The following is a 25,384-nucleotide window of genomic DNA, read 5'->3' as shown; positions in this document are numbered from 1 at the left end:
ATTATTAAAATGTATTGCATCATTAATATAGTTTTAAAACTTCCTGGTACTATAGTCTATTCAATGTTATTTTGTACACACATCATCTAAATTTGTGACATCAAAACGTAGCAGTGTTGCCGCATCAACTATGAGTTTCAGTTCAGTGTGGCTTTGCGTTTGCAATATAATGTTCATCAAATATAATTTATTTTAACACTGTAGTACATCTAAATACTACAGTTAATTATGCAGCCACAATAGCTTATAGAGTTATAACCTTTTATAACTATTGTTTTCAAGAATTTTGCTTACGTCTGACAACAGGACGACTTTGACAGGCTCATTCGTTTACGTGATCGAACTAATCAGACAAAGCTGTGACTCTTTTTAACTAGAATACAATGAGAACACAATATACAATATAACAAAGGAAAATATTGTCTTATTCTAAAACGAATTTACAAAGTCGAGCAGGCAATACATTAAACATCTTGATAACGTATCTACAAAAAAACTTTGAATAGACTATACATGTATTTTATTAAATTACTGTTACATATCTGTTAAATTCGTTTTTTTTTACATTTATTTAACATTATTATTTATTCAATGTATAAAGACACTAAACATGGAACGCTCAAAATTATATTTCCTAGATTAATTATTTTAGTTGTTTGTTTGCTTTAGATACCTAATCTTTCCTAATTGTCGGTTTAATTTTGAACGATTTAAACGCGGTAATATTGATGTTAATGACAAAGGACGTTTAGGCGGGTAAAGAAAGGTCCAATATAATGAATTATAAGACTAATTAATCGATTATTTACAGACAATTATACGCGACGAGAAAGATATAAAAGAAACTACCATAGGGATTTACTGAAAATGCCATTTCCACCCGATTTTACATCGCAGTTTCACCGTAGCATATTGTGACTGGTAATGAAAAATGAATCAACTATTATAATCCTAAGCCCAAGATATCATGGGTAAATCCAAGAGATCCATCTACATCAATACATAACTGTGTAGTGTATTATGAGGTGTTAAAACCGAAAGAAACCGATACATATAGTTGCAAGAAAGACTCACAAGTCTCTTGGAAGACAATACTCGGCCACATGTTCCGCACCCAACGTACGCACTGGACTTAGCGCCTTCTGAACAAGGAATAGTTGAGATTAATATAACATCGCCCGACTAGCACATGGGTTCGAAATTCTCGAATTTTGTAGGGCAATTAGTTCTAGTTGCTTTGAATGATAATAATATTGAATGCTTTTAAGTATGCACAATGAATATAAAGAATTGTTCTCCATATGTAGAAGTTCTGGCTGTACATATTACCGTTAAAACAGAAATAACAATAATTAAAAAAAAACTCACGAAGTCAGGAACTTGGTTGGTTGGTTACTGATGCTTACTGAACAAAAATATTGGCATGAGATGGCCTTTGCCGTATCAGAGAAAACTAGTTAACCCTATAGAAAGTCGCTTAAAAAGAAAAATGTTTAAATATAAAACTATTTCGCACCGCGGGTAAATATTTTAGATGATACCATTCACTTTAAAAGAGCATTTATTGAGAAAAATTGGTACAGTATATATTAGCCTAAATATTTTCCTGTATTTCTGGCAACATGTTTTAAAACATGGAACCATATTTTAAGTTCGTTTAGTGGCGATTCCAATATTAGTCTTCTTTTACACTTCTTCAGCACTTCGAAATCACCGCGAAGATATGCTGCAACGATCGGAACAAGTGGTAAACAGAAGTCGCTATATGTAGGAATAAGCTGAGTAAGCCAGAACTTCCCATTCGAGCTGCAAGTAGCAGTCAACAAGATCTAAAAATGGACTAGAAGCCATGTCCATGTTAAACCTCCAAATCCATGTTATTTCTGCGTTGCGGTGAAATTACAAAAAAAAAATTATGTCACTTGACGGATGCCCGATCCCTCACTCGAAAACATGATGCTAGACAAAAATCAGAATAGATTGGACTCAAGATCAAGCCACTGTACTGGTTAGTCGGAAGATACTCTCAACTTGACCTAAAATCAATGAGATTGGTTTATCAGTCAATCATAAATCCAATTTGGACCTATGGGGTACAAATGTGGGACTGCACTAAAACATCAAATCAACTAGTAATTCAACGCACCCAAAAAAAAGTCCTACGACTAACTACCAATGATTATCACTATGTAACCAATGAAGAGTTGCAAGATGACCTCGAAATCACACGGATACACGAAGTGATCCAAGATTTCGCCTTAAAACATGAAATAAGGTTGCTAAATCACAGCGACGTGGAAGTAATACAACTACACATACATATACACTTAGTAGTAACACGATAGTAACGATATACTGAAAATACCGCCGTATTATATAGGAATACTAGCGACCCGCCCCGGCTTCGCACGGGTGCAATGCTGATACTAAATTAAATACACTACAGAAAAAATATGAACGTTGTATATAAAAACATAGCGGCCCGCTCCGACTTTGCACGGGCATAAAATATATATGCCTATGTCACTCAATGAAAACAGGATTAAAATCGATCCAGTATTTTTGGTTCATTCATTACTGCCCTTGGCCTGCACGCATTAAATTTGGAGTAAAACAATTCCTCTTCCCCTATACTTACTATGAAGATTTCCTGCTATCTTTGGAATATCTAAATTCATACAATTTTTATATACATTACACATTTTTAAACGCAAATTTTAAATTTGTAATATCTCCGAAAATATTTGTTTAATTTACATGCTGTAAGGAACCATATTGATCTATATTAATTGCACACTGTATTTAAGGTACTTAATTCGATAAGGATTAATGCAGTATTGCTTAAAATAGCTTCGTAAATAAGCCATTTTCTCACGTAAAAAGTAAACAATAAAAATGGTTAATGTGGGTTATCCCTAAAAGATAAACATATACCATCGTGGACTTTTTTGTAGACCTTTTTATGGTGTACAATACTGTAGTACATTAATTTGATCTAACTCGTGGGGTTAGGCAGCGTTTTTGCTAATTGCTAAATAAGCCTAAAAAATAGGTTAATTTACGACATCACGTTAGAAACCTCTAAAATTAGCAATGTTGCCTTAGTATATTATGCATGTATTATACTTATAAACCTTCCTCTTGAATCACTCTATCTATTGAAAAAAACCGCATCAAAATCCGTTGCGTAGTTTTAAAGATTTAAGCGCACATAGGGATATAGGGACAGAAAAGGCCACTTTGTTTTATACTATGTAGTGATAATAAATTTCTTATATGTTAACCAATTAATTCACCAAATTGTTTTATTAGTTTGAAAAAAAAATACTATTTATAGACGTTCTTTTATTATGACCAAGGTCAAGAACGCGTCACCATTGATTGAGAAAATGAATAGCAATAATAAGCGGTCTGTTACGTTTCCTATTGTTCGACCAAAGAAAAAACGAAGACTGTTAGTTTTTCCATAAAAGCTCATGTAGTGTTTGGTTCAATGTCGTGAATTAGATTGCCGAGTGACATTTATTGCTACCGTTTTCAGTGAACGCGCAGAACGTTGCCTGAGTTATTTTCAGGCATTAGCTTTCTCTGGGCGTTTTTTACTGTTTTGCATAATAGGTCTCGCAGAGATTTTTTGCTCTCCAGTTTTTTTTCTAAGAATCGTATGTTTCATTAAGTTTAATTAAAAATCGTATATTGATATGTCTATTTTTTAACCGACTTCAAAAAAGGAGGAGGTTTTATGTTCGACTGTATATATTTTATGTACGTTCACCGATTTCTCCGTCAATTGTCGACCGATATTCAAAATTCTTTTTTTTTATTCGAAAGAGTGCAGTTCCGTGGTGGTCCCATTGGAATCAAGTCGAGATCTGATGGTATAATCCGGGGAAATTGAGGGGAACCCTCAAATTTCACAGGCACGTACAATATTTTCACATATGTTTTTATCTAAAATAATCATGTGTTTGTCTATAATGTTATTGCTGAGCTGATGTGAAGGACACAAAAAACTCCTCAATAGTTAGCAGTTAAAGGATATTTCTTTAAATATTATGGTGACGTACAGACAACTAATTGTATATATTGAAGCTATTTAGGCAAGCTCATGATGGAAGCAGGGACCGGACCGTTATAACCTTCAAGGGTTTTTGAGGAGTTTTTAGTAAGGGCTTGCTTACTAAATTCAATCAGTGCAAAAGCCATTCAGTTTGCTGTTTAAGTATTAACCACATCATATGAGAAGCCGTAGAAAAATTGCAAGCAACTGTCTATGATGTCGTTCTTAGGGTGTTTAACTGACACGCAGAGGTCGCCGGTTCGATTCCCGGCGGAGGCAACGACTTTTCTTGTTCTAGTTTGTTTAAAGTATTTATTAAATCACCTAAACTAGATAGCGATCTCCGGGACCTGAAGCGTTCCTTATTTTCAAACTTTGTTACTTTATTCCGACTTTCTTATACGTACTGCACCTTTACTTGGCCTACATATCAAGTAATAAAGTACTTGATAAAATTACAGCATAATCTATTGAGTAAATATATAACATTAAAAAGGGAAATAGAGAATATGAAAAAATTAAATCACTTAATAAATTAATGAGGAACGCACTAAAAATTTAAAAATAATCAAAATTAGAATTTTAACAAAAAAAATTAATATAAAATATATATATAATAATCGTTGCAACAAAATAAATTAGACTTGTTCGTAATTTAGCTTTGTGTATATGACACAACGTTATATTATTATTTTTTATTGTTTGGAATCGGCACTTACTTCTAACTGGTCAGTTAGAAGTAGTTAAAATAATATTGTAAATAGATAAATAGGTTTTATAAATAGATTATTAAGCTAAATTGTGTATATAGTAGAATATAAATTAAGTATATCGACTGAATTGACTATCAACTATTTACTAATAGACTACTTTTTACTATCCACTATTTCAATCGCTATTTTTGGTTCGACTTATTTTACTACTTTTTACCAGTGATTGTTTCAGTCGATTGCTTTCAGTTGCTATTTTCAATCCGACTGATTTTGTACCTATTTACTGTCGACTGTTTCAGTCATACTTTTAGTTTCTATTTTTGGTTCAACTTATTTCATTCGACTGCTTTGTAACGTCCCGACTCTGTCGTCCTAGCCGCGACCTTGACAAAAATATACCCAATTTATGCTTACATAGGTTTATATGTAATATATGTTATGTAGTTTTATGATTTTTTTGGTAGTTTACTTGTAAATAACAATATATTGTATATTAATATTATAGCATTTTCGTACGATATTTTCAGGATTGTTAGTGTAATGGGTAAAAATATTAAAATTGGGAATGATATATAGTAAAATATTTTGACTGTCTTTCTGGCAATAATATATAATATTTGGATAACTCTCTCGATTTTTGTTAAAAAATATTTCTGTTCAATAATAAAACATTTGTATCTTTTCATTCAAATCATTTTTAATGATGTCATGGATTAGGTTCTTTTAATATGATTAGGTATGGATGGTTATTGTACATTTTTAGTTTTTAGGTTTTAGGAAAAATTCCATTTCTTTTTACAGGTCCACAGAACATTCAATTATAAAAGTAATTCTACTTTGTTTAAAATTAAATTATAAATTGCATGTTTTGTATTATTATTATAATAGTATTCAGTAATTATTTTTATCCTTTTCTTTTTTGAAGTTAGTTCGTGGAAGAATTCATATATCTCCGTCTCGCTTATACTACCGTTGGAAAATATAACCACATACGAAATTAACTGCCCCAAGCAATTATATCCGTCCTTTCCTCTCTCATAATTTGTACAGGAAAGAGTTCGTACATCTTCGTCTGACACATTTTCAGTCTCTAGTTTTTTGACTATCGACTGTTTCGACTGTTTTCGGTCAATAGTTCCCAACGCTAATTGACATCAAAATCGGCACTTTTAATTCGTTGATATTTAAACCGATATGGGACTATAAGCATTTTACGAGCTTCAGCAGCAGTTTTATACAAATCAAATAACTAAAGTAATGAATGTAGAAAATCCAGTTTTGGTCATTTCTTGATTAACGTTTAACAATTGTTGAGTGTTCAGCATTAATACTTCGAATGTTCGCCAATAGATATCGCTGATCAAGCAGATACATGCAGGCACCTAATATATATTTTATCGGTAATTATTTTTTTCGTATCACGTGTATTATTACATCATATCGATTATGCTCAACAATCCTATCCCTACCGTCGAGGCTTTCAATGACGGTATCGTAAAAATCAAACTTGACGAATAGATATCTCACGGAAAAAATTCTCCAACAGTCGCTTCGTTAATTAATCGTAGATGGCTCAATTGATTTTATCGGTTTATTTCTTTATATTCAGCTCATCTATCTTACAGTTATTTTTCGGATAATTTATGGTGAGAAACAATACGATATACGGTAAACAATGTTCATAACAGCCCGTCAGTAAAACAGAATCCACAACTTGTAAAAAGTCCACAAGACAAATTAATCACGTCTAACTGGTACCCGGCGAAGCCAGGCTTATGGATCGATGGATAACAGTAACACTTCCGACAATCATTAGCAATTATTTCTGCAAACTAAGTTTTAATTGATACGGAGATGAGAGAGGAAAAAAGACGCTATCGTCACAACGGCTACATTTTGAATTTCAAACGAAAACATCTCGGGACTCCTTAACGTAATTTACGATATATATATTGATCGGCAAGGCGAAATTCTTGTCGATGTTAATTGTCCATAATGAACACTTAACAGCTATGCTTTATAGTTATGTCTGTTTCTTGCTTTTTCCTCTCGGCTTTCCATCCACTGGCCTGACCGTTTGATATTTTTATGTGCATATCTTAAATCTATTTGGTTTTATATGCGTTTGTGTTGGTTTTTCTCCGACTTGAAATATATACGTGTTACTTTCTAGTTTTTTCGCTCGGTGATTTAATATTCCGCTAGGTGAGTCGTTGATGTTGGACTGTTAGAATACGCCGGGTAAAAGATGGAGAAAGAATCCTCATTACCATGTTCACTATTTGTGTTAGTTTTTTAACGAACGTATGACAGTGTGAATTCATCTCTTATCTTTTACATAAGCGAATTTATTAGTAGGTATTGTCCTTCCAGTAAAACAGCCAATGTACGTCATAGATGACGTCGAATATACTTTTTTTTATAACATCTTTATTAGATACGCTTAGTACAATCTTAATTTACAATTAATTTATTACTACTTTTCCTATGTACTTGGATTAATTAACAAGCAAGACAAGTGCGAGAAAATACATCAATATGTATTCCTCAATTATAAAATTATAATTATTTATTAATTATTAACTTCTAGCTATAGTTTACACTAATAGTACACACTAAATGTTCACACAAGTTCGTATGGTTTTGTTCGTTTCAATCTCCTGACATCCTGCGCGCTGTCCAGCAGTTGTATTGCTTCCACGTTAGTATGATTTAGTAAACTTCTTTCGTGTTTCAAGGCGAAATCCTGCACAACTTCGCAAATCCATTTAATTTCCAGGTCATCGTGCAGTTCTTCATTTATTACATAGCGATAGCGCTGTATGACTAACTGATTTGAATTTTTAGTGCAACCCCATATTTGCACCCCATAGGTGCAAATTGGCTTTATACTTGTATTATAAATCAACCTCTTTGATTTTAGATCAAGTTGAGAGTATCTTCCGACTAACCAATATAGTTGTTTTATTTTGGTTCTAATGTGTTTTGCTTTTTGTCTAAAGTTATGCTTCCAATTTAATCTACCGTCAAGATGGATTCCAAGGTATTTTACTGATTCTGCCTTGAGGAATCGGGCATGCATTGAGTGATATAATTAAGTTTTTATTATTTCGCCTTAAGGCAAAATTAACGTGGACAGATTTGGAGCTATTAAGTTGAATTTTCTAATATTTCGTCCATTTGTAGATTTTGTTGACTGCCAATTGCACTTTTTCTATTGCCCTAGGCACAGATATATCTTTTGCCATAATAACTGTGTCGTCAGCAAAGGTTCCAAGAAGTGTTTCTTTTGTTGTTGGAATGTCAGCAGTGTAGAGCAGATACAGGAGAGGTCCTAAGACGCTACCTTGTAGAACTCCAGCCGAGATATTTTTAAATGTCGAGAACGCCATTTCGTGCGATACTCTAAATTTTCTTCCGAACAAATATGACTCCAGCAATTGACAATAGTTACGCGGTAACAATTTGCTCATCTTACAAATTAATCCCAAATGCCAAACTGGATCGAAAGCTTGTAAGACATCCAGGAATATTACAGGGCAGTATTTATTTTCTTCAAACGCTCTTTCAATAGCCGTAGTTACTCTGTGCACTTAATCGATTGTTGAATGGTGATTTCGAAAACCAAACTGGAAATCTGGTATTGTTACCAAATGCTTAACGCGTTTAAATACCAGTTTCTCAAATAGCTTTGATATTGCAGGTAGTAGCGAAGTGTGTTGGTAAGATTAGGCTTTTTTGCTTTTCTTGGGATTGTCGCGCCCAGTGTTAACAATACTGGAGTGTGATCAGATGTTAGATCGCACAAGTTTTCTGTACTAATTTGATTTAATGAGATGCCTTTTGTAATGTAGAAATCCAGCAGGTCTGGGACTTTATTACTGTCTGTGGGCCCGTCGAATATACTGCCAAATGCAATTGTTGTCAAATGTGTAGAAAATTCTTCAAAACATCAGTCTCAATATTATAAATAACCAACAAACGTTGTAGATGAAAAGTCCAATTGATTGATGCTTTAACCTCGCGACCTTTAGGCGCCTTAATCTTTTAATGATATGATATGATGTATAATATACGATTGATTATTTCTGGAAACGCGCGTTTCGATAATCTTAAGATGATTATATTTATTTTTGGTAGTTTCATGGTCGATCATTTTCACATTATCAAAGTTTAATCCTTTAAGAAAATGCCATCAAAGGATTTTACAAAATTTGAATTATTTCCGAAAATATAGTTATTTTAGTGACGTAGGCACTGACACCGCGGCATCTAAAAACGAAATTTTAAGCGCGATTTCCTAGAAACCATTATTTTCAAAAAGGTTGACATCCGGTGTTACGCAGCCTGGTTACTGGCGTGACTTGGATCAGTTTCCTTGACAGATCATATACTCTTACCTTTTGGACAATAACAAACATAAATTTACGACCGTGTCCAGGCAGGGTTCGAACCCCCGGCTATCGCAAGAGCAGGTAGAAAGTCCTGTCGCCTTTACCACTGCGCCAATCAAGCCGGATTTAAGTTATTTAGTAAAGAACGAACGTATATTATTGTTGTACGTTTGATAATATTTTAAATTGATTTTTTCGACTTTCAGTTCCAATTGCCCTAAATTATGAATAATTGTAATTGCATTGTAATTAAATGTATATAATATAGTTAATATAGTTAATGTTATTCATTTTATTTAAGTACAAAATAGCTCGTATATCATAATATAGCATAAGTGCATCTACTTTGTTTTCCTATAGTTTTTTAACTCAAATGTTTGAAAGCAAAATGGAGCACCACAGGAGATAAGAATGTATTACAAAAAGTTTTCAAGTGAGAAAATGAAAATTCAAAAATTCATAATTTATTCAAGTAATCGATAACAATAACTCACCGTTCAACAACAAGGCATTCAAAGATTAATATTAAACAATGCATTAGAGAGTTGGTCACAATCCAAAAGTCTTAATTCGGTATAATGGAATAAGAATCGCCATAAGAATTCTATCCATTTCATAAATTTTCAGAAGCACTCTATACATACACATATTCACCAAATTTTTTTATATTTACCAAATATCATACACAATTACAAAGTTTAATTGATACTATAACTGAAGCCATATAAAGCGAGGACTCTGATGATTACATTAACAATCGAATTTGTAAAGCTAACCCACGAAGAGGTCTAATGGTACTTCCAGACATTGCTTACAAAAGAAAATAATTTTTAAACGCACATAAAGAAATCACGAAATATTTCTCATTTAATTTGTGTATTTCGATGAGACGTAGTTATTTCAAAATGGGACATTGGGTCACTCATGGAAAAATGATAATAAAAATAATATAAAGATAACAAAAGTTGATGGAAAACGATTAACATTGAAATAATAACTGAATAGATTGACTGACTGATTTGTAAGTGTTAACATTTACTAATAATTCATTGCAGATATATTGTTCTTCATGCTGGAAAGTTTAATGATTTTATTCCTGGCTGAGAATTAGTATTTTCTTCCAAGTCCAAGGTGACTATTATGGAGAAATGAACCATAACATAATTCTACAGTGGTTTGAAAATTAGCTCTTAAAAAATTTGGAGGGACCATCAGTTATATGCATACATTATCATTGTTATAGATATTACACCATATCATAGTACACAGTTGGAGAAGATCCCAAAAAGGGAATCGACAGAGGAATAAGCATAATTAAGGAATCGCTGGAAATAATTTAAAAGAAATTTTTAGAAATAAATCTGAGAAAAGATACAGGATAGATCAGATGGCTGAACAATATCGCCACAAAGTGTTATGTCTTCCTCCCTATCATTGCATATTCAATCCAATCCAATGTCATATCAAACGAGTGGCAAGGAATTATTAATATAGATGTGCAGGTCTAGATGGATATACAAGCAAGAACTGTCTGGATATGTGGAAGGAGCATTGTCTACAATAAAACCTTCGGTTTCGATGAACTCGACCAAAACACGCTGTAAAAGAAATTGACAAATGGTGGAATCGTGAACAAATATTAGATAGATTGAAAATAACAAGTTAGTTATTCACTTGAATAGGGATTCCGAAAGTGGCAGTGATTTGACAATTACGATGAGTATATAATTAACAGAGGACTATTGTAGAAAATCGTATTGTAACGTACCGTACCGTAATTGTTAACATGTGGTTAAAATGTATAGAGAAAGAATACTAACTGTTTTGCAAATATATCTGTAGGAACGTTCGTCCGATCGGTCGGTCGGAATGAATGGCTGTCGACTCGATCGGTTGTCCGAACACTCACTACTATTTTTGGAAGGAATTTGCTCGAGAACTAAAAACACTGGTTGAATCAAACTTGTTTATTTTAACTTATAATTTATACATGTGGTCGACGTTAGAATTGACAGGATATTAGGTTAGGTAGAGGAAGTACGGTAGCGTTGTGGAAGTGGTACTGTTACAAGGGGATGCAGAAAAGAAAAGAGGGCGAGACGTCGTCGTGATGGTCTTTTATAGCCTGGAACCGCATGGTATCAATCCACCGGCATTGCCAACCTTTGAACTTGTTGTTGGTGAATGCGTGGTGGCCTAAAGGGTTAGTTTTTTAAAGGAAGATGTATAGAGGTGAACTCTAATTCATAGGTGGTGTGCCAAAGAGTTCAATGTAAATATAATAAAACACAGCCCTAAACTACAAACTATATAATTATTATAATCTTTGAATAATTACCAATACTTATAGTTATGTAATCAATGAAGAATTGTACCATGACCTTTTAAATATTATGGATATAAAGATAACATCAGTTTATATCTATAGTCTATGACCTATTGCTGACCTATGGTTTATGCAATCTTAAATTTGGATACTCTTAAAGCTAACCATTAGTAAATCACAAAAAATAACTTTTCCCCAACATAATATATATAACATTATTACTTATCAATTAATTGTATTTATAACAAAATATTCATAAGCTACATTTGTCATTTTCGAAGACAACTCTACGTACACTTGTTCTCGTCTGTGGTTCCCACGTTTTAGCGAACCAGTTTCTGCCGTCATATCTCGACAGCATATTCATTCATAAAATTTTACGACCATTTTAGATCCTGCATGGTCTGCTAAGTAGCTTGTTTAGAACGTTAAACGTTCGAGAATATTATCTCGCGTTATCTTCGATCTGTTCGGACGTACCTTATGTAAAACCGACTCAAACTCGACGAAAAAAAAAAACGCGAGAACATCAGTAAAGAACAAATAAAAGCGGTAGCCCGGTAGATGTATGGCGTAGATATTATTGTGTGGTTATGTTTTTATTTAATCTTCGTAATTATTTCGAAACCGTTTTGTTTCTGTTGCTAGATAAGTTTATTATAAATTATGTGCTAATGTAACCATGATGTTTTTATTAGCAATTATCGTGATAATCATCTGAATATTGATTTGTTGGTTTTTAAACGTTCGTGCTCACAGAGATCGACAAACGCTTCCGCGTTTTATCGATTGTCATCGGCTTCTGAGAAGTTTCACTGATCATGTCGAGTTATTGTCTTGCAACTTTGTAATCCTACATATTTTATTCAACAATAATAGTTTTGATTTGCTGATTAGCTGCTTCTAATCTCAGATAATGCAACAGGTCAACAATGTTGGCAATATTATTTTATTATACAGTATTTATTATTCAGCATAATGGTTTCATTAAGTTTTAGCAGTTCATAGTATAACACAATAAGCTGATCCCACCAAACACAAAGCATTATCTTGGAACCCATGATATCCGGCTTTGCTGTTGATATTGATGCATAACACATGGGCTGAGGAGGGACTCCACTAGCCACTTTTTCAGTTGGTACTAACCTTCAAAGAAAACTGTTAAAATTTCATGATATTCTACTCATAAGTTTATGAGTAATTGCGCTAAGAGTAACACTACTTTTGTTGTTTTCAAAACAATGGATCAAAAAGAATTTCGTGTTTTAATTTTACACTGGTTCTTGATGGCAAAAAATACCGTTCAAGCAAATTAATGGTTTGAAAAGAGTTATAAAAACTTCGCTCTATCAGAAACAACAATTAAACGTTAGTTTGCTGACTTGAAACTTGTTCGTAGTGGACGTCCAAATGAAGTGGTAACACCAGAAAACATCAAATAAATCCATAAAATCGTTTTGAATGATCGAAAAGTGAAGTTGCGTAAGTTAGCTAACATCGTAAAGATATCAAAAGTACGTGTTGGTTTTATATTGCGTGAGCATTTGATTATGAGAAAGCTCTGTTCAAAGTGGGTGTCGCGTTTGGTTAGTGTTGACCAAAAACAAAAACGTGTTGATGATTCGGAGCAGTGTTTAAAAATGATCAAGCGTAATAATGAGTTTTTGCGTCAATATGTAACAATGGATGAATGGCTCATCATGGCTCCAACATTTCACTCCGAAGTCCAATCGACAGTCATCCTAGTGGACTGCACACGATGAACCCGCTCCAAAGCGTGTGAAAACGCAACAGTCGGCTGGCAAGGTTATGGCGTCTGTATTTTGGGATGAGCATGGGATAATTTTCATTGACTACCTTGAACAAGGAGGGACCATCAACAGCGACTATTACATTACACGACATACATTGGACTGTTTGAAGGATGAAATCTCCGAAAAACGATCGCATTTGAAGAACGAGAAAGTGCTGCTTCACCAAGACAATGCACCTTGTCACAAGTCAGTAAAAACGATGGCAAAAATCAATGAATTGGGCTCCGTATTGCTACCTCATCCACCGTATTCTCCAGATCTGACACCCAGTGTCTATCCTGTTCTCAGATCTCAAAAGAATGCTCGCTAGGAAGAAATTTTCGTCGAATGAAGAGGTGATCGCCGAAATTGAGGTCTATTTTGAAGTAAAGGACAAATCACGCTACAAAAATGGTATCGAGAAGTTGTAGGGTCGCTATAATCAGTGTATCACCCTTGAAGGGAATTATGTTGAATAAAAAAACAAATTTTGCTAAACTAATTTTTGCTAAGCTATCATATTATAGATTAAGGATTTCAAGGAATCTAAAGAGTTTAGGTAGGTTTTCTATGGTGAGCATGAACTAGGGAAGTTAAATTCGGTTTTCAATGTGGTCAAAGAATTACATTCTAATATTATATCCCCCATTTGGAGAACTATAGCGAAGGCATTGTGGAGAGGGTCCCAGCATAAGTAATTTAACGATACCTTGGCAGGCTATGGATTGCGATAGTAGAAGAAATCGTGATTTATTGGCTATAACTTGTGCCTATTATGTCCCAGCTCAGTTAAGACATGTCGTATAATTTTGATTCAATATAAGGGAATATATCTTTATATTATATGATGTTTGTTTCTCTTATCTCCCTTATGGCTGGAAATCCTGGCAATAGGAAGTTTCTTGCATAGTGTCGTAAGCTCTTGGAAGCGTGTTGATAATTAATGAATTATCACATGAGCGTGATTCAAATGCATTCAGAGCACTAGAGAAATATGTGTAAATCAGCCATTTGCCAGGGTCTGCTTTCAGTAGCCATTTAAGTGATTTCGAAATGTCAAACTGTTCTATAGTGGAAACTGTGTTGTGTTTCTGAACACAGAAAGGTGAGAATATCAGTAGGGAAAAGATTTTTCAATGTGTTAAGGGTGTAGTACAAATTGTAAAGTTACTAGATAAAGAGGAAAATAACAGTTCTTGCATCGGTTTTTAACATTATTCAGTAGTACTAAATGGAAAACTATTATTTTATATAGAGAAATGTTAAGATCATCGAATTAGTTCAATAGATAACGAAAGAATGTAGGTTAAAATATATTGTGTTGTATTTTATACGTGGTTTACGTATTCAGCAGAATATCGGGATAGCCCATCATTAATTATCATACCTGCACGATTCTCATTTCAGCAGATCCGTCCTATTCTCATTAATTCAGTCTCTCCCGATAATCCTCTTTTCCATTGCTGGCGAGGCGGACGGCTTTGTTTTCAACGGCGATATTATTAATATCTTCTAAGATGTCTAGCTGGGCCGAAAATCCCGGAAAACCCGCTATGATATACAGCCTTCGTTTCCCATTCAGGGAATACGCACACAACGTCGATGGCGTCCTTCCTGCTCGTCTCGGTCCTGATTTACGACCGCACAGGATTACCGCAGGACCAAGGCTATTGTTTTATTTCGACGCAGTCGACCTCAGTTTCCTTCGAACCGTTTATATACGATTTTTAATTTGGTTATGGTGCTCCGTGGACGTTTCACTCGATAGTCGTTTTCTGCGCTCTTTTATTGATGTCTTACGATTTATTATTTATGATAGATTGTTGCTGGGCAAAACTTAATATATGTTTATTAATGTATTTAACAATTCTCAGGATCCATCCTAATAATTTTCAGATATAACAAGTCAATTGAAAAGTTCTCGGCCTGACACATAGATGGCACTACTAGAATTAAATTCATATGATTTTCATATGAAAACATTTAAAAAATCCACAAAATGATTCTGAATGACCGTAAATTGAAATTGAATGAAATAGCAGACACTCTAAAGATATCAACTGAACATTAATATCATACCATTCACGAATATTTGGGTATGAGAAAGTTGGAGCAGTGTTTGAAGATGATCAAGCGTATTAAACCCGAGTTTTAGGATCGTTATGTGACAACGGATGAATCATAGCTCCATCATTTCAATCCGAAGTCTAATCGACAGTCATCCGAGTGGATTGTACACGATGAACCTGCTCCAAAGCGTGGGAAAACGCAACAGTCGGCTGGCAAGTTTATAGCGTCTATATTTTGGGATGCGCATGGAATAACTTTCATTGACTACCTTGAACAAGGAAGGACCATCAACAGCGACTATTACGTAGCATTATTGAACCGATTGAAGGACAAAATCGCCGAAAAACGACCGCATTTGAAGAAAAAGAATGTACTATTTCACTCAGATCTCAAAAGAATATTCACTTGGAAGAAAGGTTCGTCGAATGAAGAGGTTATCGCCGAAACTGAGGCCTATTTTGAAGCAAAGGACAAATCAAAAAAATGGCATCGGAAAGTTGGAGGGTCGCTATAATCAGTATATCACCCTTAAAGGGAATTATGTTGAATAAAAAAACGAATTTATCCAAAAAATATGTATTACTATGGTAGACCCGCTCTTTTCCACTGACCTGTCATTTAACAATTCTAATGATCCATACTAATAATTTTCTGGTAATACCCGAACTTCTGAGATGTCAGGAAGAACAGAACGAAATGATTTTCAAAAAACTCTTTTGAAGTCAGATATACATCGTCAACATTATTTTCAGCTATATGGTGGTCCCAATATCTATCCAGCTCGAAGGACCAAAAATGTTAATAAACACTAGTTCTCACTTAGTCATCGGAGAACTTCTTCGATAGCTCTCATAGCGAACTCCTATTTGTTTATTGTTGCTAATTCACTTTGAACCCTGGTTGGTCATAGCCGACGAGTTCTTTGAGTTCTTGATGACTTTCTTGCGAATTAATGAAACACTTTTACTTTGCGCTACTTACTGTATTAGTTATAATACCTTATTTTATGTTCAATGATGTAGTAACTTAACCGTATACTAAAACTACTACCTTATAATTTAACCTATACTTTGTTGATTATAGCAACTTAATGGAAATTAGATTTAATTAAATGCAATTTAAAAAAGATTAGTGAGTGTTAGTTCTTGAGATAGTTATTTTAATATATAAACTGTTAATAATCACATTATATTGAAAATACTGTGAAAACAAGCTTTAGAAACATATCATTTTTAGATTATTCCCTTTATACTATTATGAGATAAATATGATTAACTTAACAAATTGTGGTGAAATTTAGATTTGAGAGTGCTCAATAGTAATAATATTATATATATAACAGTTGAATTGAAAAGTCCCCGGCCTACCATAGTAAAACACATTTTTTGGCAATTTTTTTTTATTCAACATAATTCCCTTCAAGGGAGAAACACTGATTATAGCGACCCTCCAACTTGTCGATACCATTTTTGTAGTACGACTTGAACTTTGCTTCAAAATAGGCCTCAGTTTCGGCGATCACCTTTTCATTCACGAAAGTTTCTTCCCAGCAAGCATTCTTTTGAGATCTGAGAACAGGGAATAGTCACTGTGGGCCAGATCTGGAGAATACGGTGGATGAGGAGGCATTTCGAAGCCCAATTCATGGATTTTTGCCATCGTTTTCACTGACTTGTGACACGGTGCATCGTCTTGGTAAAGTAGCACTTTCTTTTTCTTCAAATGCGGCCATTTTTCGGCGATTTCGTCCTTCAAACGGTCCAATATCGTGTAATAGTCGGTGTTGATGATCCTTCCTTTTTCAATGTAGTCAATGAAAATTATTCTATGCGCATCCTAAAATACAGACACCATAACCTTGCCAGCCGACTGTTGTTTTCACTGTTTTCCCATGCTGTGGAGCGGTTTTATCGTGTTCAGTCCACTCGGATGACTACCGATTGGACGTTATAGATATCGATGTTTCATCCATTGTCACATATCGACGCAAAAATTCGGGTTTATTAGGCCAGTTTGCATAGAGCTTTCTCATACCCAAATATCCGTGAATGATATGATATGCACATTCAGTTGATATCTTTAGAGTGTCTGCTTTTCATTCAGTTTCAATTTACGGTCATTCAAAATCATTTTGTAGAATTTTTTCATGTTTTTGTCTTTACCAACCTCTTTTGGGCGTCCACTGTGTTCTCTATCTTCGGTGCTCATTTCACCACGTCTAAACCTAGCATATCAATACTTGATGGTTGATTTTCCTGGGGCAGTGTCCAGAAACTCGGCATCATGCCAAGTTTTTGCTTCAACCGTATTTTTTCCCTTCAAAAAGCAATATTTTATCAACACGCGAAATTCCTTTTTATCCTTTTTTTTCACAATAACAAAAGTTGCTTCACTCAAAATGCTATAATCCGACAGCTGTCAAACTTATACACGGATCTCTTGAGGGTTAGGGCTAACTAAAAAACATATGGATTTAATTCTAGTAGCGCCATCTATGTGTCAGGTCGGGGACTTTTCAATTGACCTGTAATATACATATATTTAAGGCTCTGAAGTTACTTCAGTTCTGAATATTATTTTGTTCGTGATTCTTTTGTTGTAATGTTCAGTGATACAGTAATTTAAAATTATTAATACTTTGTTTATTATTAAAAGTTAATGGAAATTAAATTTAGTTAAATGCCATTTAAAAAGTTTGAGAGTTATTTCTTGAGATTGTTTGCATGTATTTTATTATAGATATTTTTTACTGTAATTGATGTTATATATTAAATATATTTCTGATCTTATATTAAAAATACTGTAAGAGCAAATTTTAGTAATATTAACATATTATTTTTAAACTATACTCAGAAACATGACTAACTTTATAAATTATTGTCGAACTAGCGACCCGCCCCGGCTTCGCACGGGTGCAATGCTGATACTAAATTAAATACACTACAGAAAAAATATGAACGTTGTATATAAAAACATAGCGGCCCGCTCCGACTTTGCACGGGCATAAAATATATATGCCTATGTCACTCAATGAAAACATGATTAAAATCGATCCAGTATTTTTGGTTCATTCATTACTGCCCTTGGCCTGCGCGCATTAAATTTGGAGTAAAACAATTCCTCTTCCCCTATACTTATTATGAAGATTTCCTGCTATCTTTGGAATATCTAAACTCATACAATTTTTATTACATTACACATTTTTAAACGCAAATTTTAAATTTGTAATATCTCCGAAAATATTTGTTTAATTTACATGCTGTAAGGAACCATATTGATCTATATTAATTGCACACTGTATTTAAGGTACATAATTCGATAAGGATTAATGCCGTATTGCTTAAAATAGATTCGTAAATAAGCCATTTTCTCACGTAAAAAGTAAACAATAAATTTTTTTGTAAACAACAGACTTTTTTGTAGACCTTTTTATGGTCTACAATACTGTAGTACATTAATTTGATCTAACTCGTAGGGTTAGGCAGCGTTTTTGTTAATTGCTAAATAAGCCTAAAAAAATAGGTTAATTTACGATATCACGTTAGAAACCTCTAAAATTAGCAATGTTGCCTTAGTATATTATGCATGTATTATACATATAAACCTTCCTCTTGAATCACTCTATCTATTGAAAAAAACCGCATCAAAATCCGTTGCGTAGTTTTAAAGATTTAAGCGCACATAGGGAATAGGGACAGAAAAGGCGACTTTGTTTTATACTATTTAGTGATTTCGACCACAGAGCGCTCACTAATAATAATAATTTTACATACAGCGAGTAATATGGTTAAAAGTAAATCAAGATCTATAAAACGTAATCAATTTATCTAGAGTAGTAGGAAAAGTAACTGTTGTGAATGAAGCTCGATAACATCTCTTGAACAAACGTTATACGAGGTACGAAATGAGTCCTTGGTATATTTTAATTATTACTTGTGAGCCTGTATAGAGTATAAAATCGCTAAAGAAGCCGCCGAGTCACACGAGATGGTCGCGATACGCTAACATTACGTATAATATATTCAAGAAGCGTGGCAACATTGCGGCACGTATTTGGTGTAAAAAAAACCGTGTTTTCTGACAATCTGCTTAGCGATCGGCCGTTTGATGTCGTCCGCCATCTTACGACCCGCTCCAGCAACCGACCCGTATATACATATAATCTGTTTACGAGATATTTTGGCGTATGTGAGACGCATACTGCTAAACCCGCGTAATTTTGTTTGTCGGCTCATTTAAATACGTTTTCGGCTGTTCCTGGTTCCATCTTTGGAAGACGGCGATGATGCTAACGTTCAAACAGTCGAAACCCAACTGACTCATTACAGGGTAATTGTCATAGAGGAAATATTTGCACAAGTATATGTTTTCATCGGAGACATAGACAAAAATGTAGTAAATACGCACACTTGCAGTGATAAAGACATGTATTTCTCCTACAAGTTTCTTAAAAATATGCTTTAAGGTTTTAACATTTAGTGTCTATTTAGTGTAGCAAAGTATTAACGTCACCAAATGTCAAACAATCTAATCTAATTAGCTACATTCAATGGTCCTGAAATCTATGTATAAAATAAAAGATTTAGCAAACATTGACTATTGATAAGTTATTCAGTGAATACTTGGAACACAGAAAATTGCATCTTAGACATTCAGAACTTTTAGTTGATCTAAGGAAATCTACTGCAGAGCACATCAAACACTTTTAGAAATGTATGCAATGGGTATACATCGAAAAAACCAATAATGTTAAATGAAAAACCGTCATTTTATATCGATATAGGTCAAAACTATCGAAACTAACAGGGTTTCTAAACAAACTAAAGTTTGTTTGATTCATGGTTGTTTCCATTAATATCTCGTATTTCGCCAATGCTTTTTTTATTTTGTAGTTTAGCCATGAGTTATCGACCACAACAAATTTAATTCTGACGGAGCAATGTTTCATCAATCGAGCGTCTACGTCCACATATGCTTTCCTATTTGAACATTTGCAAACAAAGTTGCAGAAAAGAACGAATAAAATAATTCTGATACAGAATATTTAGTACTTTATTTTATATTGTTAACAGATATTCCCAATTGCTAATTAACTTCCTTGTTGCAAGCAATATACTTGTATACTTAATAGTTATGACAAATTTTATTCATTTAAGAATATTTTTTGGACGGACTGTAGGCTAATATACTATTCAATAGTAAAAAAATAAACTATTCTTATGATAACTTCTTGTCATAAAAAGCAAACCGTTAGCAGTTAAATATCTAAAATAAATTATGTAATATTAACAAAAAACAAAGCTATTAATATATATATATATATATATATATATATATATATATATATATATATATATATATGTTATATAATAACATAACAATTCATAGCAAATGAAATATTATTAAAACACAATAAAATTATTTGGGATCATTATTCCATTGCTTTTCATACAGTTTTACAAAAACAACAACTTTTTATATTACTTTTCATAAATACTAACAACACTAAAATTTTGGAAATGCATACACCGGTATACACCGAACAACTCAATGAAATACTATCATTTTATGTGGACAAATGTTGAGTCCATCTAAGCTAATAGTTAAATTTGGTTTTTTCATAGTTGTTTATATTAATATCTCGCATTTTCGTCAAATAGACATCGCTCATCATACATGCAAGCATCTAATACTTTAATAGACTTGCATAACTCAGACCGGGCCTTTATTTCTTCAATGTAATTAAAAACTGCGGCATCATGTTCAGTGCCTGGATCGTTATTTTCAAATGAAATCTTAGTTTTATCCTGAAACTACTGTAGAATTTTGGGTGAGACTTTCTAAATCTACGTAGAATGTACAGATATTTTTATTATTTTGAAGCTTAACCATGAGTTAAATGACGGAGACGGAGCAAAATTTGATCAATAGAGCGTCTACGTCTACATATGTCTCTCTATTTAAACATTTACAAAAAAAGATGCAAAGAAGAAGAAAAAATGCAATTGGGATACAGAATTCCATTATTCTATGTTACTAATTTTAAACCCAAAAATTATATTTAATAAGACAATATAAAACAATTTAACATCTCAAATAAGTAAAAATATGAAAATAAATGATATAGCAGCTACTTAAACAATAATAATCAAAATAAATAAAGCAGATTCTAAGGTTGCGAGATCTTGATGTCGAGGTGATCGGGTGACACTTAATGAAAACATAATGAAAACGTATCTGAGCAATCAATATTCAATGACAAATGAGTAATTGAAAACAAACATGAAATATAATAGGGATCGGTGATTATCACGACAGATACATCTAATATAATGCTACTGACAGACTTATCAGCTGTACATATTGTCTATTCAAAGTTTTTTGTACTTACGTCATCAAGATGTTTAATGTATTACCTGCCGCAATTTGTAAATTAGTTTTAGAATCAGACAATATTTTCCTTCTCATTTTATTCTAGTAAAAAAGAGACACAATGCTGCCTAATTAGTTCGAACACGTAAACGAATGAGTCTGTCAAAGTGATCCGGATGTCAGACATATGCAAAATTCTTGAAAGCAATAGTGATAAGAGGTTATAACTCTAACCTATAAAATATTGTGATCGTATAATTAACTGTAGATTTTAGATGTACTGTAATGTTAAAATCAATTATATTTGATAACATTTTTATTCAATTATTTAATTTAAATTAGAAATTTGTTATATATCAAAGCCAAACTGAAGTAAAACTCAGAACTGATGCGGCAACATTGCGACGTTTTGATGTCACAAATTTATATGACGTATCTACAAAATGACTTTGAACACAATATATATTGAAATTACAAGCACCTGAAGGGGAATGAAACTATTACTACAAGAATCTACAGATATCAGTAGTTTTCAATTATAATGTTGCTAAAAAGATATGAAAGAATAATCAATAATAGAAGAAGATGTAAAAAATTATGGTAAATATATACCTATTATCAAGTCAAGGCTTTCCAAATTAACAAAATGATCATAATACGTTCAAGCGCCTTATTAAAGGGTTAATTGAACAATTAATGGTTAGTAAACTAACACAAAACATTAATTCCATTTAAATAGATAATATAAATAACACAAAGAATGATACAAAGGCCTGATAAGTTTTACTGATATTCGTATCGTATACTTCATGTTTCACATATATACCTGTAGCTATAACGAACTCTTAACTTTTCTTTGGATGTTCAACCATCGCAAATATGTGAGGCCGATTCGTCCATTCAGGCCTTCCGGTAAAAACTAGGCTGCTCATCGTCAACTTGTCAACATCGTCAAGCTTTCGACCATTTTGACACCTAAAAAGTAGAAGGTTCACATATATATCGAATAATGGTAAATCAGGCTCAACAAGCAGACCCCTTTTTGTGTTTGACAAAAATTGGTTAAATTTAATATACTGAATGATTAGTTTTAAAATCGTCTAAAGCTTTTTGTATATACTTACATTCAGTGGCGAGGAAAACCAACTAACAAAAAATATACTTTAAAACACCTTGTTAATTCTGAATATATTTATTTTCTTGTTTTCCACAATACTGAAATCAGAATTTTGTAATAGAAAAACCAAGATTAAGTAAAAAATCTTATTAATAATGAGTAACCTTATTAGAAGTCATCTAAAAATTATTGTTAACTTTAGAGATACATGGATAATAAAAGTGAACGAGAGTATATCTAACTTCATATTGAATTCACCAAACTGTTTATGTATCAATAAACATGAATAATACTATTAATTCATACAGTAACAATGACTATACCTTGGGATGAATCTTCTATATAGATCTATTAAACTCAGTTATAAGGATCATCTGCGAGAAGTAACATTAATATAATACAAGTATTTCAGAATAATGTACTGAAAAGTATTGTCGATGTACCCAGATATTGCAGGACCAGTTACTTACATCGAAATCTAATTCCAATTGTTATAGAGTAAATTAAGAGAATCGCAACAGGGTATAGTCAATAAACTAGCGACTGAAAATAGTAATTACTATTTTCAAGCAAATGCACGGTTCGGCTGTTTTTTTTCAATTCGTGACGTCAGAGGAACCCTTTCCTGTATAAATTGTGGGAGAGGAAAGGACGAAGATAATTGCTTGAGGCAGTTAATTTTATATGTGGTTATATTATCCAACGGCAGTATAAGCGAGACGGAGATATACATATTCCTTCCGTACTAACTTTAAAAAAGAAAAAAATGATTACTGAATATATTAATATCCAATTAATAATTTCATTTTAAACGAAGTAGAATTACTTTTATATTTGAATGTTCTGTGGATCACTAAAAAGAAATGGAATTTTTCTATGGAATGGAATAATACCCCACAAATATTTTATCGTATTTCAATATATTAATTGCTATTATTAAATGATATACTATAATAAATATAGACAGTACAATAGAACTTAAAGAAAACCTAAACACTAAAGATGTACAATAACGATAAATACAAAATAAAAATTAAACATATACCTAATCATAGAAAAGGAAAACTAATCATTGACATAATTAAAAATGATGGTGCAATAACTACTAGAGCTTTTTCAAATAAAATAAATGCATTATTATTGAACGGAAATATTTTTTTAGAAAAATGGAGAGAGTACTCGAAATATTACCTATTATTGCCATAAAAACAGTCAAAAGTATTTATCACTCACAATTTTAACTTTCTTACCCTATTACATAAACATTCTTGAAAAATGGTGTTCCAAAATGCTTAAAATATTAATATACCAAGAGACTACCAAAACAATCATAAAACTATATATTACATTACATATAAATTTATGTAAGCCTAAATTGGATACATTTTTGTCAAAATCGCGGCTAGGTCAAGAGAGCCAGAACGGTAAAAATCAGTCGAATGAAACTAGTAGAACCAAAAAAAGCAATTAGAAGTTCACGACAAAAACAGCCGATAGTAAATAGTAACAAAATCAGTCGCACCAAAAATAGCGACTGAAACGTCGATAGTCGATAGTAAAAATACTAAACAGTCGATAGTCGTTTTCAGTCGATAGTTCCCAATGCTAGAACAATCATTGAACGAAGCTACTTTTATGTTTTATTTTAATAGAAGCTAAATTAGTGCAAATTGGAGTGTACTAAATGATAAACTGACTGAATATTGCTACTAACTTTTATTTTAATATAAACTAAGTTAATGCCAATAGTTTTTCCTAGATTAGTACGTAGTATTAAGTTACTGTAATAACAAATCAATTAAAAACAACTTTAATGATGTTATAATGAGCAAAATTCTAACTACTTCAAATATGTTACAAAAGATTACAAAGTATACATACCTAAATAATATATTTTAAAAGCCATTACTACTCCGAGATTAGTATATTATCCTGAACTGATGTAATTGTTTCCAATGAACCATATATGTTAGGAAACTTCAATATTATTGTCATAGTCCTGTAAAACAAAACAAAAAATGAAACCATTAGCTATTAAAAATAAGACGATTATTTTTGAATACTAACGTTTTCTGTCTATAAAAAAAAAACAATCAATTGTATACAGTAGTGTTCCTGAACAGAGAGCCTTAATTTTTTTCCTTGTGCCCGTGGTTCTTTTACGGTTGATCAATTTCTATTATTGGTACTATTAAATGCGTTCTTTCGTCGATACAATGGAAAAATTCTGTTCAGAATGCGATATGCATTGACAGTTGCTTGCGGTTTCGTCAACGTTCGACCAATAGACGATTTAAATAAAATGTTTTGTGGTAAAATCATTTTCCGATACCTACGAATATGACTCGGTATTTTTTTCGGAGAATCTTCAGGAAAAAAAACTATATCGGATATTAAGTTGGTCGTTCTGGTTTTGCTGAATACTTTGAGGTATTTCCTGTTTTCCAAATAAATAAGCAGTGAGGTACACGCATTTATTTAAACTACTTTCGCCCTGTAGCTGAAATTCGACCACATTTTATCAAATTAATAATGTTTA

General features: G+C 32.8%; 1 long non-coding RNA gene across 1 annotated transcript in view; it reads right to left on the bottom strand.

The window, feature by feature from the left end:
- LOC143204941 (uncharacterized) overlaps positions 1-24,840 on the bottom strand; it is a 28,945-nt gene extending 4,105 nt beyond the window's left edge. Inside the window, exons 1-2 of the long non-coding RNA XR_013007705.1 lie at positions 24,727-24,840; positions 22,555-22,703 (exon numbers count right to left, since the gene is read on the bottom strand). This is a non-coding gene — a long non-coding RNA (uncharacterized LOC143204941). The remainder of the gene's footprint in view (positions 1-22,554; positions 22,704-24,726) is intronic.
- Between the last annotated feature and the right edge of the window lie 544 nt (positions 24,841-25,384).

This window comes from Rhynchophorus ferrugineus, unplaced genomic scaffold (genome assembly GCF_030347505.1).
Source record: "Rhynchophorus ferrugineus isolate W39M unplaced genomic scaffold, kcgeb_rfMv2 rfM11, whole genome shotgun sequence".
Taxonomy (NCBI): domain Eukaryota; kingdom Metazoa; phylum Arthropoda; class Insecta; order Coleoptera; family Curculionidae; genus Rhynchophorus; species Rhynchophorus ferrugineus.
The sequence above is the reverse complement of the archived record's forward strand: the minus strand, read 5'-3'. Positions and strand labels throughout refer to the sequence as shown.